Source organism: Schistocerca cancellata, chromosome 5, assembly GCF_023864275.1.
Source record: "Schistocerca cancellata isolate TAMUIC-IGC-003103 chromosome 5, iqSchCanc2.1, whole genome shotgun sequence".
NCBI classification, from domain to species: Eukaryota; Metazoa; Arthropoda; class Insecta; order Orthoptera; family Acrididae; genus Schistocerca; species Schistocerca cancellata.
In genome coordinates, this window is record NC_064630.1 from 533,026,280 (window position 1) to 533,039,339 (window position 13,060).

The following is a 13,060-nucleotide window of genomic DNA, read 5'->3' on the forward strand; positions in this document are numbered from 1 at the left end:
TAGACGCTTTTGTCTCACTAGAAAATTTAATATATTATAACTTAGCATATGTTCAGGAATGGTGCAGCAGACTGACATTAAGGATACTGGTCTGTAACTTTTGGAGTCTATTCCATTACACTTCTTTTATATAGCTGTAACCTGTGCTTTTTTCCAGTTGGTTAGAACTTTGCATTGGGTGAAAGCTTTGTTACAAATGCAAGCTAAGCAAGGGACCAGTGCTGAAGAATACCCTGTGTAAAACCAAATTGGGCTGCCGTCTGGACCTAGCAATTTAATTGTTTCAACTCTCTATTGCTTTCTGTGTTCCCCATGTAGGAGCTTGTCCAGCAGTTAAATGAAAGTATGTCTGTACAACCTGTATGAATTAAATTTTTAAACACAAAATTTCATTTAGCTGTTTTCTATTGTCTTCTTGTGTAATCTCCTAAATGCTATGACCCATATATCCTGCGCCGATTATCATCCTACATTAAAAGACTGTGAATTTGGTACTTACTGCTTACTTGTCTGTTTGTGGGTATTGTACACTGAGGTGACAAAAGTCTTGAGATAGTTCCTAACGTCATGTAAGACCTCCTTTTGCCCAGCTTAGTGCAGCAATTCGATGTGGTGCGGACTCATCAAGTCTTTGAAAGTCCCATGCACAAATATTGAGCCTTGCTGGCTCAATATATCCATTCATAATTGCGAAAGTGTTGTCAGTGCGGGATGTTGTACAAGGAAATAATGTCCCACAAATGTTGGGTAATCTGGGTGGCCAAATCGATCACTCGAATTGGCCAGAATGTTCTTCAAACCAATCACGAACAGTTGTGTCCCCGTGACATGACATTATTGTTTGGGAACACAAAGTCCAGGAATGCCTGCAAATAGTCTCCAAGTAGCCGACATAACCATTTCCAGTCAATGATCGGTTCAGTTGGACCAACAACCCAGTCCTTCTATGTAAAAACAGCCCACATCATTATGGAGCCACCAACAGCTTGCACAGTGCCCTGTCGACAACTTGGGTTCATGGCTTCATGGGGTCTGCACCACACTCAAAGCATACCATCTGCTCTTACCAACGGACATTGGGATTCGTGTGGCCAGGCTACAGTTTTTCAGTCATCTAGGGTCCAACCTATTGGGTCGTTAGTCCAGGAGAGGTGCTGCAGCAATGTCGTGCTGTTAGCAAAGGCACTTGCATTGGTCGTCTTCTGCCATTGGCCATGAACAGAAAATTTTGCCCACTGTGCTAATGGATACATTTTTTGTATCTCCAACATTAATTTCTGCAGTTATTCCACTCAGTATTGCTTGTCTATTAGCACTGACAACTATGCTGCTGCTGACAACTACGCTGCTGCTCCTGGTCGTCAAGTGAAGGCCAATGACCACTGCATTGTCTGCGGGGAGAGGTAATGCCAGAAATTTGATATTCTTGGCACACTCTTGACATGTTGATCTCAGAATACGGAATTTCCTAATGATTTCTGAAATGCATCTAGCTCCAACTACTTCTTTGGTTTCAAAGTCTATTAATTCCTGTCTCTTGGCCATAATCATGTCAGAAATCTTTTCACATGAATGACTTGAGTACAAGTGACAGCTCCACCAATGCACTGCTCTTTAATAGCTTGGGTACACAATACTACTACCATGTGCATATGTGCCTATCACTATACCATGACTTTTGTCACCTCAGTGTATATATGCATGATTTTCAGCATGTAGTTGCAACTTGCAGGTGTCATACACTGCACGTCTTGAAATGAGACAATCCTTCCATGACTTTTGGCCTCTTAATTTAATTATTTCATCCTGCAGCACCACTACACTAGAGTAAACAGGGCTCTTCTTGTGTACAAATATCTTCAGCAGCAAACGATTCAGTGTATGAGTTGGGGTACTCACTACTCTTACTAATTGTTTTGAAACTCTTGTTTGTTCAGAGTGGCTTACATCATTGTACAAGGGTAATCCCAAAAGTAAGGTCTCCTTTTTTTTAATTACATAGGTCTGTTTATTTCTACAATGGTTTACATCAGTTTACAGCTTGAACATTTAGCCATTTTTCGACATAATCACCAATTCTGTCGATGCATTTTTGTAGACGCTGTGGCAGTTTTTGTATGCCCATGTCATACCAGCTCACCATCATGCTGTTATAAAAGTTGTTGCTTGGTCTCAGGTGTAAAGTGGTATGCTCAGGTTTCTTTACCCAAGACAATTGAGTCCAGAAAGTTGTCCTGTTCGACTGCATTGAAGAAACGCGTCAGAAGCATCAACTCGCTGCCACATGTGGTCCTCAGTCAGCATGCATGGCACCCATCTTGAGCACACCTTCTGGTAGTTCAGTGTTTCCATTAAAATTCTGTGAGTGGTGCTTCGGGAAGCCTCAGGAACCAACGTGCAGAGATCATTCAGGGTGATCTGCCGATCTTCACGCATGCTCTGCTCAACCTTCAACACTGTCTCCTCAGAAATTGACAGTCTCCCGCTCCTTTGTTTGTTGTGAGTTTCGGTCCGACCAGCTGCAAACTCTCTACACCACTTACAAACATTTTTTACATCAATGCATGACTCATCATACACTTCCATCAATTGGCGATGGATTTCAATCGGTGCAATGCCCTTTGCGTTCAAAAACCGAATGACTGTGCGCAATTCGCACTTGCTGGTGACATCCAACGGAAGCTCCATTCTCAGCGGCTGCAAAGCCAAGACTGAGCACCTCAGTGCGGCGTGTGCATGTTTACACACAGCGTGTGAAGCACTCTTCTTAACAGTGTGACCAACTGCCACACAAACAGAGTTACTTGTGGGATTACCCTCATAGGTTCTGACTTGTTGCTGAGGATAATCACGTTCCATGTTGATCTTACTTGTGCTCTATCCAACTGACACATCCAAGCCATTCATGTAACTCGTTCAAAATTCAAACATTCATTCTGTATACAGAATTATATTACTGCATTGTATTTACACTCTGTTTTATTCTACTCTTTGTGTAGGTTTCATCTCTAGCTTCTGCATTATTGCTGTTTTTGTGATTCTTTTCTTTATGTAGTAGAAACCAAAGTGTAACGGGTATACTAGCCGCCCTTTCATACTTTCTTGAGGTACACCCAAAATTCTGACTGTATCATCTCTTTACTGAGAACAATATATTGCAATCTTTTAAGTTAAGAAGTCCATAGTGCAACTACATACCTAGTCAAGGTCAACAGTGAAATATGGTATCCCGGCTGAGCCCCCAGTTGAAATATGCTCACTTTTTTTTTATTTACTTAAATTTGACATATTTCGTGACAGTACCTTTTCCGTAAAATGTTTACAAGGCGATATTTGTCTTGGTTTCAGTTGTCTAGTGGAAGTATGATTCCACAATGCATTTTCGTCGGCTGCAGAAATGATCTGGTTCAATGCGTTTATCTCATTTTTGGTGCTTCAAATACCATTTCTTCGAATGTGGTATCTTCTTAAAGTTTATATAAAAAAAGTAGTAACATAATTCTTTTTTTTTGTTCACTTCCTAATTATTATGATGGCGACCTGCACACTGTTCTACTGTCAACACACACCACTAGTTCACTGCCGACTGAGTACAGTCAAAGACGACTCCAGCGTCAAAGACATTTTACACAACACACAAGCTTCCACTTGTAATCAGTCTCTTTGATATTCTTCATCACATTTACTAATAGTAATCAATATGCTTTCACTCTCAAAAATATAAGTAAATTAACATATAATAAGACAAATTATAATAAAAAATTCTGACAAAAAATATAATAAAACATTTACAATTTGGTATCGACAAATCCGGTAAAAAATAACACATCTCCCAGATCCATTACAGCTCCTCCCCAGGGCTTTTGTTGTTATGAACATATACAACAAAATCCCAACCACACTCAGTAATGGATCTGTATTACACAATTAGTACATTAATGATGCTGTCTGATGACCTCTTCCAAATTTGGACTCTTTGAATCTGTGGACTTGTTACTGGCTGTTGTTGCAATGATACTTCCCCATCAATCTCATACACAAAAAATTCAAGTAAAGAAATTATTTAACATGACAGATATACACAGTATAAAACATACGTGAGAAATATTATAACATACAGCGTACAGATTGAAAATAATAGAAAGGTAAAACTCATTTCCTAGAATAAGATTTAAATTTTTTTTTCCATATTAATGTTAATTTCATTATGCTTACATATTGTACAGTAAAAAAAATGATACTGGACATATATATAGTGTAGTTTTTTTCTATATATTTGCCTTTCATATATTTTTACTTCTGATTTTCTTTTTTGAATTTTTTTTACTCATGTTTTTTTGTTTTGTATATTTTTTTGCTTATGATTTTCTTCTTTTAGTACAGCTAAAGATACATCAGTATTATCTAAATTTTTTGCAATTATTTATGTACACTTGCCTCTCTACTACAATATTACTACAAGTCACATTCTTGTGAAGAGTACTTTCGCTCCCCACAACATCAGTATAAACAACAATTAATTACTCATATAGCATGAGGCTTTATCTAAAATTGGTTTTGAAACTTATACCTTTGCATCCATGTCCTCACATGCATGCCTTCACCCACAGGGAAGACTTAGCTTCCAAAAATTTGAAAAATTCAGAAATGCTCACTAGGGAGACTTTTTTTTTTTTTGTAAAAAAGTAAAAATAAATCTTTCTCTCATTCTTTGTTACAACAGTGTTTTTTCATCAGTTTCAATTAACATGTGACTTCAAATTATTAATTAATACATGCAAATATACATACTTGGTTGTACAGGTAGTTTTGTTCTAACAAGCATATTCCAGTGGAGGACTTTTGTTTTAGATGATAATAGGTTATTTAAATTTTTGAAATTATGATTTCTGTTTATATAGTTTCAAAGAGACAACGTTCCTGAGACCAAATAATTTCTTTGATTTAGGATACGCCAAACGATAAGCATTAACGTGTGGATTTTCTATGACTTCAAAAGGCCCGGTATAGATATCAAAGAATTTTTTAATTTCTGAAGTTAACATTTTTGATTTTTCATGTGATTTGACCAGAACGAGATCCCCAATTTTGAAAGTGGTTAATTTTACCCTATTGTTATGTCTTTTATTCCTCTTTTCCCCTTGTTTCCTCATTGTTTCCCTGACAATATCTTCTCTCTCTTAAAGTTAAAGGTGTACATGTAGGAAATTCAATAAGTTCTGATATAAGATTTGGAGGTCTAATATTAAACATAATCTCATACGGTGAAAATCCTGTGGAACTATGTTGTAGGCTATTCATAATATCTTCAAAATTTCAAATGTGCTCAAACCAGGTTGAATGTTTATGGCTACAATAGGTTCTACAAAGTCTCCCAATTTCCCTCATATATCTTTCTGCAGGATTGGTGAATGGAGAATAAACAGATATAAGTATATCCTTCAATTTTGATCTTTCAATAAACTTTTTCCAAATTTTAGAGGTGAACTGTGAACCATTATCCAATAATATAGCTTTTGGTTTACCCACCTGTGCGAAATAATCTCTTTCAATTTTTATTATAACTTCATGGCTAGTAGCTTTTTTCACTGGATATAGTTTAATTAATTTTGAAAATACATCTACCATAACAAATATGTAACAGTGACCACCTTTTCTCTTTGGTAACAATCCATATAAGTCCACTGCGATAAGATCTAAAGGTTTTTCCGGAATAATGTTTTGCATCTCTCCACCACATCTTTGATTGCTCACTTTAACTCTCTGACATTTGTCACAGGTTGCCAATTCTTTTCTTACCTTCTTTCCAATAAATTAAAAATAAACATTTTCTTGTATCTTTTGAATGCACTTCTGTATCTCACAATGACCAAAACTTTCATGTATGTAAATGATCAGCTTTCCAGCATCTGCCTCTGGCCAACACAGTTTCCAATTATCAGAATCTACATCTGTTCTCCAAAATAAAATCCCCTTATGTAATTTGTAAAATTTATCAAGTTTCTCATACCCCTTCTTGCCTAAACATTCTTTGATTAATTTCCAACTTTGATCTAAATTTTGATTTTTTCTAATTTTGTTACACATAGCTCTAATTGTTTTCTCATTTTCCACCCCTTTCAAGTATCTAATTTTAAATTGCTTTTCCTCCTCTTGTTCAAAAATCTCCTTTTCTCCCCCAATTGGTAACCTTGAAAGTGAATCAGCTACTACATTCTCAGAACCTTTTATGTGTTTGATTTCAAAGTCAAACTGTTGCAGAAATATTGCCCATCTGGTCAATCTACTGTGGTATAATTTGCACTCTTGTAAGTAACTCAAAGCTTTGTGATCCGAAAATACTATGGTTTTATGTCCAATAAGGTAAATTCTAAATTTTGCAAAAGCCCAATGAATTGCCAAAAGTTCCTTCTCTGTGACTGTATAATTTTTCTCATGCTTGAGCAACATTCTGCTTGCAAATCCTATGGTACAATGTATCTTCACTCCATTCTCTACTCTTTCTTGAAATAACTCTGCTCCAAGCCCATAATTACTGCTATCAGTGTTCAAACAAAATGGTAAATTAAAATCAGGTCTGTGTAATAAGTGTTGCTTCCTCAACTCTTGCTTAATTTTATCAAACTCTTCCTGACAACTTTTATCCCAAACCCAAACAGTGTTTTTCTTAAGTAACTGACTTAAACATGGTGCTTTCAGACTCTGATCACTTATATGTTTTCGGTAATAACCGCATAACCCAAAGAACGACTTTAGTTGTTTTTTAGTCTTAGGAATAGGAATTTCTGAAATTGCTTTAATTTTTTCTGGATCTGCCAAAATTCCCTTGTCTGTGACAACATGACCCAAAAATTTGAATTCAGAAACTGCAAATTTACATTTCTCTAATTTCAATGTCATCCCCCCTTTTCTAAATTTTTCACAAACTGACTTCAAAATTGAAAAATGTTCCTCCTAATTTTGCCCTGTAACCAAAATGTCACCTACATAAATTATCAGTTTAGACGCAAGTTCTTGTCCCAGTACATGATCCAAAGCTCTTATAAATTCGGAAACAGAAGAATTTAACCCAAATGGCGCAACACAATATTGGTAGCTCTTACCATTGTACAAGAAAGCAGTATATTTCCTAGAATTAACCGAAAGTGGTACCTGATGAAAACCCGAAGTTAGATCCAAACTTGACGTATATTTTATATCTGTAAATTTATAGAGTAACTCATCAATATTTTCGGAATGGTCTGTCTGTCTGAACAAAATTTTGTTTAAGTGTCTAGAGCCAAAAACCAATCTTACTCCACCATCTTTTTTCAAAACTACTACTAGAGGATTATTATATGCACTGATACTCCTTTCTATTATATGACATTCTTCCATCTTTTTCAGCTCTTTCTCAACAGCAAGTCTTTTTGATATTGCAATACTGTATGGTTTTATGAAAAATGGTTCACACTAATAACCCTTTACCCTACCAGGTATGTCACTGAAAACATCACTGTATTCCCACAGCAGATTTTCTAACTGTTGTTTTTGCTCCCCAGATAAATTTTGTGTTTCTGAAATTTTCAAATTTACTAAATTCCCAAATTCAACTTCATCAGTATCAAATCTATAAGTTTCAATATTCTCCAATCTATTTTCTTTTAGTAAATTGATACTGTCAAAATTTCCATTACTCTGATCACCAAGTGTGTTCACAAAATTTGTCTGAATGTATTCCCTTTCACTAGTTTCTATCAAAAGTTTTCTTCCAACTCAATCAAATGCTGTATTTACGTTTACTATCCAATTCATACCCAAAAGAAAATCCTCATTAAATTCCTGAATTACAAAACATCCATGTGTGAACAACTCGCCTTCAATTAAAAATGTCACTAAAGCCTGGCTTTTTATCAATTTACTGCTCTTCCCAGTAGCACCTTTTATCTTTACCCCAACAACTGGCATTTCAACATAATCTTTCCCCACTTTCAATTTCTTGCTTAACCTTTCAGATATTCCCGAGATCTCACTTCCTGTATCAATTAAACATTTACCAATCCATGACCCAATTTGAACTTTTATATAAGGACTGCAACATTGATCACTTTTCTCAGAACCTGTATCCTCATGTAATAAATCACTTTCAATTTCCCCAAACCTATACTTAGCAGAATCATATGGTATATCATTACATGTATTATTTGTCACAGTTATAAAATTTGCACAAGATACAAAATTGTCATTAGTACTCTCTATTATCTCAAATAGCCAAGAATTTTCATCCAAATCACATTGTATACTATTGAAGTACTTATCCTTCAGCTTTTCAAAAATAAAATATCTCATCTTTTTCCACCACTCAGGACATAGAGTTTCACGTACATTAATAAGCATCTTTCTAAAGTTCTTGTCAAAAGAAATAGTTTCACTGTGCAACCATATATTCATAAGAAATGTGTGTGTGTGTGTCATTTGTATCTGTAAAAGTTTCACTTAGGCCAGAAGTTATACATGTGTCATCATTATTTGTGTAGTCAGATTCTTTACCAACAACATCAAAATTCACACTTTTGCATACACCCAGCTTGTGAGCCTTATTCATCCTGGTAACATCCCTGGGAATTTCTATAATATTCTCACTATTTAATCCATTTTCAACCATGTGTATACCCTACTCCTTATTTAAACTAATGAAACACCTTTCCTCCTCATCATCAATACCATTACCATCATTACCAACTTTATCATCAACATCATTATCACTATACATATTCAGGTCATACACATTCAAATTATCCCCTAAAATATTATTTCCCCTTTCTAAAGTTACCAGATCCCTTTCACCAATATTTTCGTTTTCACAGTATGCATTCTCTCTTTCATTCACACACGTCTCTGAACTACTACAAATTACATCATCTGACAAAGTGTTGTTCTTTTCTGCCCAAGTGTAAAACTCTGTCAAATTAAATGAATCTGTATGTTCTTGTGTACTGAAAATTTTATCTTTATCAATATCATCATTATTTTCCTCTTGAAATTTCTTCAATAAGTAACAACTAATGACCTCGTGATAGCTTAGGTTTGGAACTGTCATGTTTGGGTTTATGATAGTCACATCCATTGGTCCTTTCATCATGCTCACCTTCTGCCTCAACCTTGCGGACCTTCAAGGGGGCGTCTACTCGTTTTTTATTTCCTGAATTACAACTGGTTCCTGCTTGAACTGCTGATTGTGGTTCTGCCAATGTCTCTGATCAACATTTCTGTTCCCATTCCTATGCCAAACATTACATGGTTGTTGGTAGTTTCTGTTGTATTGATCTCTAGCAAAATTTCTGTGATTTTGATCCCTAAAGTGTTCTCTATTTTGTTGATTATTTCCGCAAAAATGTTGTTCTTGTTTTGGATGAAAATTATGGTCCTTCTTTTGAAAATTGTTATATCCCCCTGAATTTTGACTGACACCATGATAATTGTTTTGTTCCCTGTTTTGAAAGTTGTCATTTCCCCAATTTTGACCATGACCTTTCTGATCAAACCCACTGTGTGTTCTTGTTGTTACCCTATCCAACTTTTCAATATAATTGAGAAACTGCTTTACATTACTATCAGGACAATGAACTAAACTCAACTGCATTGCTGATGGCAATCTTCTCTTTAAGGTATCAATTTTGATCAAGTCATCCAAAGGTTAAATGAATAAGTTTTTGAAGTTCACTTTTGCAAAATTGTTTCATGCTCCCATCTGGTTCTCTACAGTTTTTCCCATTCAAAAATTCACTTTTGATTCTAGTTTGTTTAAGATCATCCCAAAAATTTTCCAGAAATTTTGATTCAAATTCTGAAAAGGTCATCCCCAAAGTTACAATCTGGTTTGCCCAAGTCAAAGCTTACCCTTCCAAGAATTTTTTCACAAATTTAATTTTCATATCATCTGGTGAGTGAGGTAAAAAACAATCCTTACAATACTGTATAAAATCAACAGGATGTAAGGGTCCATCTACCGAAAAGTGCTTCACTGGAATATTAGATACAAGATTGCATGTGTTGACATTGTGATTTTTGCTTTGAAATTCAATGTCAAAACTTTCAATTTTTTCGCTAAGTTCTTTGACAGATTTTTTGTTTTCTAAATCATTGCACTCTACTTTTTTTTCTAGAGTAACCAAACGATTGTCAGGTTTTCCTTCTACATTTTTTACTAAAATTCTCATCCAAATTTTTAATTTCCCCTTTTATCTCATTAGAATCAATCAAATTTCTTTCCCTATCTGCCAGTAACTCATTTTTTACAGTATTAATTTCATCGCTCAATTTAGCATCAATTTCATTTACTTTTGCTTCCACAGATTCAATTTTTTTCCTCAACACTGCCAACTCTGTTCGAGAGATCACCCACTTGGGTATTGACTGCTTGGACTTGCAACAAAATGTTATCAATTTTTTCATCCCAGTAAGTCTTATTGTCGTCAACTGATTGTTTAATTTCTTTCGTGAAATTTACAAGAAAACTTTTTAAATCAAATTGATCGGTTCTTTCTGTTTCATTTGACCTGTCCTGATTTTCGAAGTCTATTAAATTACTACTTTCTACTTTAGGCACAATACTCTCGAAACTCTCATAAGTCATTGTGAAGAAAAAAAAATTATACACAACAATACAAAACAAGATAAAAAGATTGTTTTAACAAAATACGAGGGTTTCGTGACTTATCTGGAACACTCTTCTACTGTTGCAAATCCACGTTTTCCATCCATGTGATTGTTGACCAAAATTCTTGAAGTATTTTCTTCTGTCGAAAATTATATTTTTTGCCGAAACATTTATTCTCCAAAACTTTTACTTCCCAATGAACACACATACTGTAACACACATTCTGAAAAAACTGGTATTAACGCATAAAATGTTTTTTCCTCATAGCACTGTTGAAGATCTCGTGAACACAATATCCTGGCTACGTCTCCAGTTGAAATATGGTATCCCGGCTGAGCCCCCAGTTGAAATATGCTCACTTCTTTTTATTTACTTAAATTTGACATATTTCGTGACAGTACCTTTTCCGTAAAATGTTTACAAGGTGATATTTGTCTTGGCTTCAGTTGTCTAGTGGAAGTATGATTCCACAATGCAGTTTCGTCGGCTGCAGAAATGATCTGGTTCAATGCGTTTGCCTCATTTTTGGTGCTTCAAATACCATTTCTTCGAATGTGGTTTTTTCTTAAAGTTTATATAAAAAAAGTAGTAACATAATTCCATTTTTTTTTTTGTTCACTTCCAAATTATTATGACGGCGACCTGCACACTGTTCTACTGTCAACACACACCACTAGTTCACTGCCGACTGAGTACAGTCAAAGACGACTCCAGCGTCAAAGACATTTTACACAACACACAAGCTTCCACTTGTAATCAGTCTCTTTGATATTCTTCGTCACATTTACTAATAGTAATCAATATGCTTTCACTCTCAAAAATATAAGTAAATTAACATAGAATAAGACAAATTATAATAAAAAATTCTGACAAAAAATATAATAAAACATTTACAATTTGGTATCGACAAATCCAGTAAAAAATAACACATCTCCCAGATCCATTACAACAGGACATTTTTAGTAATTAAAAAAATACGGTGTTAGTCTGGATGTCACTCTCTTAAAAGTCTGAGTCTTGGAAATACATAGGACAAACACGAGTTTTGCATGTTTACAGTTTGCAGTATTGATTCATTTGCTTACAGACAAGTTGCTGAGGCTCCAGAAAAGTCATCACATATGGACATTAAAATTGTCCATAATTTTACAACAAATTGATGTCAGCAATAATAGATATGTAGTTCTTCACAGCTTTGCTGTGATTTTTACTGATAATGGGATGTCACATTGCTCACTGAAACCTACCCTCGTGCATCATGGTTATCTAATAGATTAGATGTGCTGTTCTGTTGAGTTTCTTCAGACGATCTCTGTACTTACTCATCTTACAGGTCCTATGATCTCTGTACTTACTCATCTTGCAGGTCCAGTGAAAAGCAATTACCGGGGTTTAAGCTATTGTTTTTTCAGTTCAGGAATATGGAGCTCAGAGTTTTAGCCATCATTTTCTGTTTTGATACCATTTCTCCAGTATTAATTTGTCTTACAAATTTTTACCACTCTCCTCAATAGTGTACAGATGACTGCAGCTGGATCAACATTTCACAAGCAGAGTAAAAATGCAGTATATTGCTGTTCCAGGAGCTCACCCAAAAAATTTTGGAATGTACCACTTATTAAATCCTTCAACACACTGATTGAATAGTAATAAACATTGTTGAAGATGTGCCACAAGTAGCAGCTAGCTACTTGTTTAAATTAATATGGTTTTACTTTTCTTATATTACTATATGTGTGTGAGTAGAGTAAGTTATTTTAATCTATATGTAGCAAGAATACATTATCAGCTAACAGCAGTAGTGATGGGTGCGCTGATATCCCAGTACTATAGATCATTTACACTGCATTGTACTACTGTGTGATTCAGTATTAGGCATAGCATTTTCTTCAGTGGAAGTATTGTAATGTGAGTAATATTGTATGATTTTGCGTTTTCCTGGTGTGGAAATACCTTGAATATTTTTCACTGCCTTTATTATTAACTTGTCACATAGTCAGATATCTACAGAAACTTTTAGAATACAGTCCCAGAAGGTGGTGGACTGTTGCAACAATTAGGTGCCATTGTGTCCGCCGCTCGTGGTCTCACGGTAGCGTTCTCGCTTCCCGAGCACGGGGTCCCGGGTTCGATTTCCGGCGGGGTCGGGGATTTTCACCTGCCTCGAGATGACTGGGTGTTTGTGTTGTCCTCATCATTTCATCATCATCCAGGAAAGTGGCGAAATTGGACTGAGCAAAAGATTGGGTAATTGTACGGGCGCTGATAACCACGCAGTTGAGCGCCCCACAAACCAAACATCATCTCAGGTGCCATTGTAATTTATGACATGACCATGGGAGATGCAGTGCTCTACCACAGTGAATTTTGTTATCTGTTTGATGTTTGTGTGGCATTTGTGTTCAGTGCACCTCCTCTGCA

The 13,060-nt window shown here is 35.5% G+C and overlaps 1 protein-coding gene across 1 annotated transcript in view; it reads left to right on the forward strand.

The window, feature by feature from the left end:
• Nucleotides 1–13,060, forward strand: part of LOC126187470 (exosome RNA helicase MTR4) — a 117,023-nt gene that overhangs the window by 23,256 nt on the left and 80,707 nt on the right. The window lies entirely within an intron of this gene.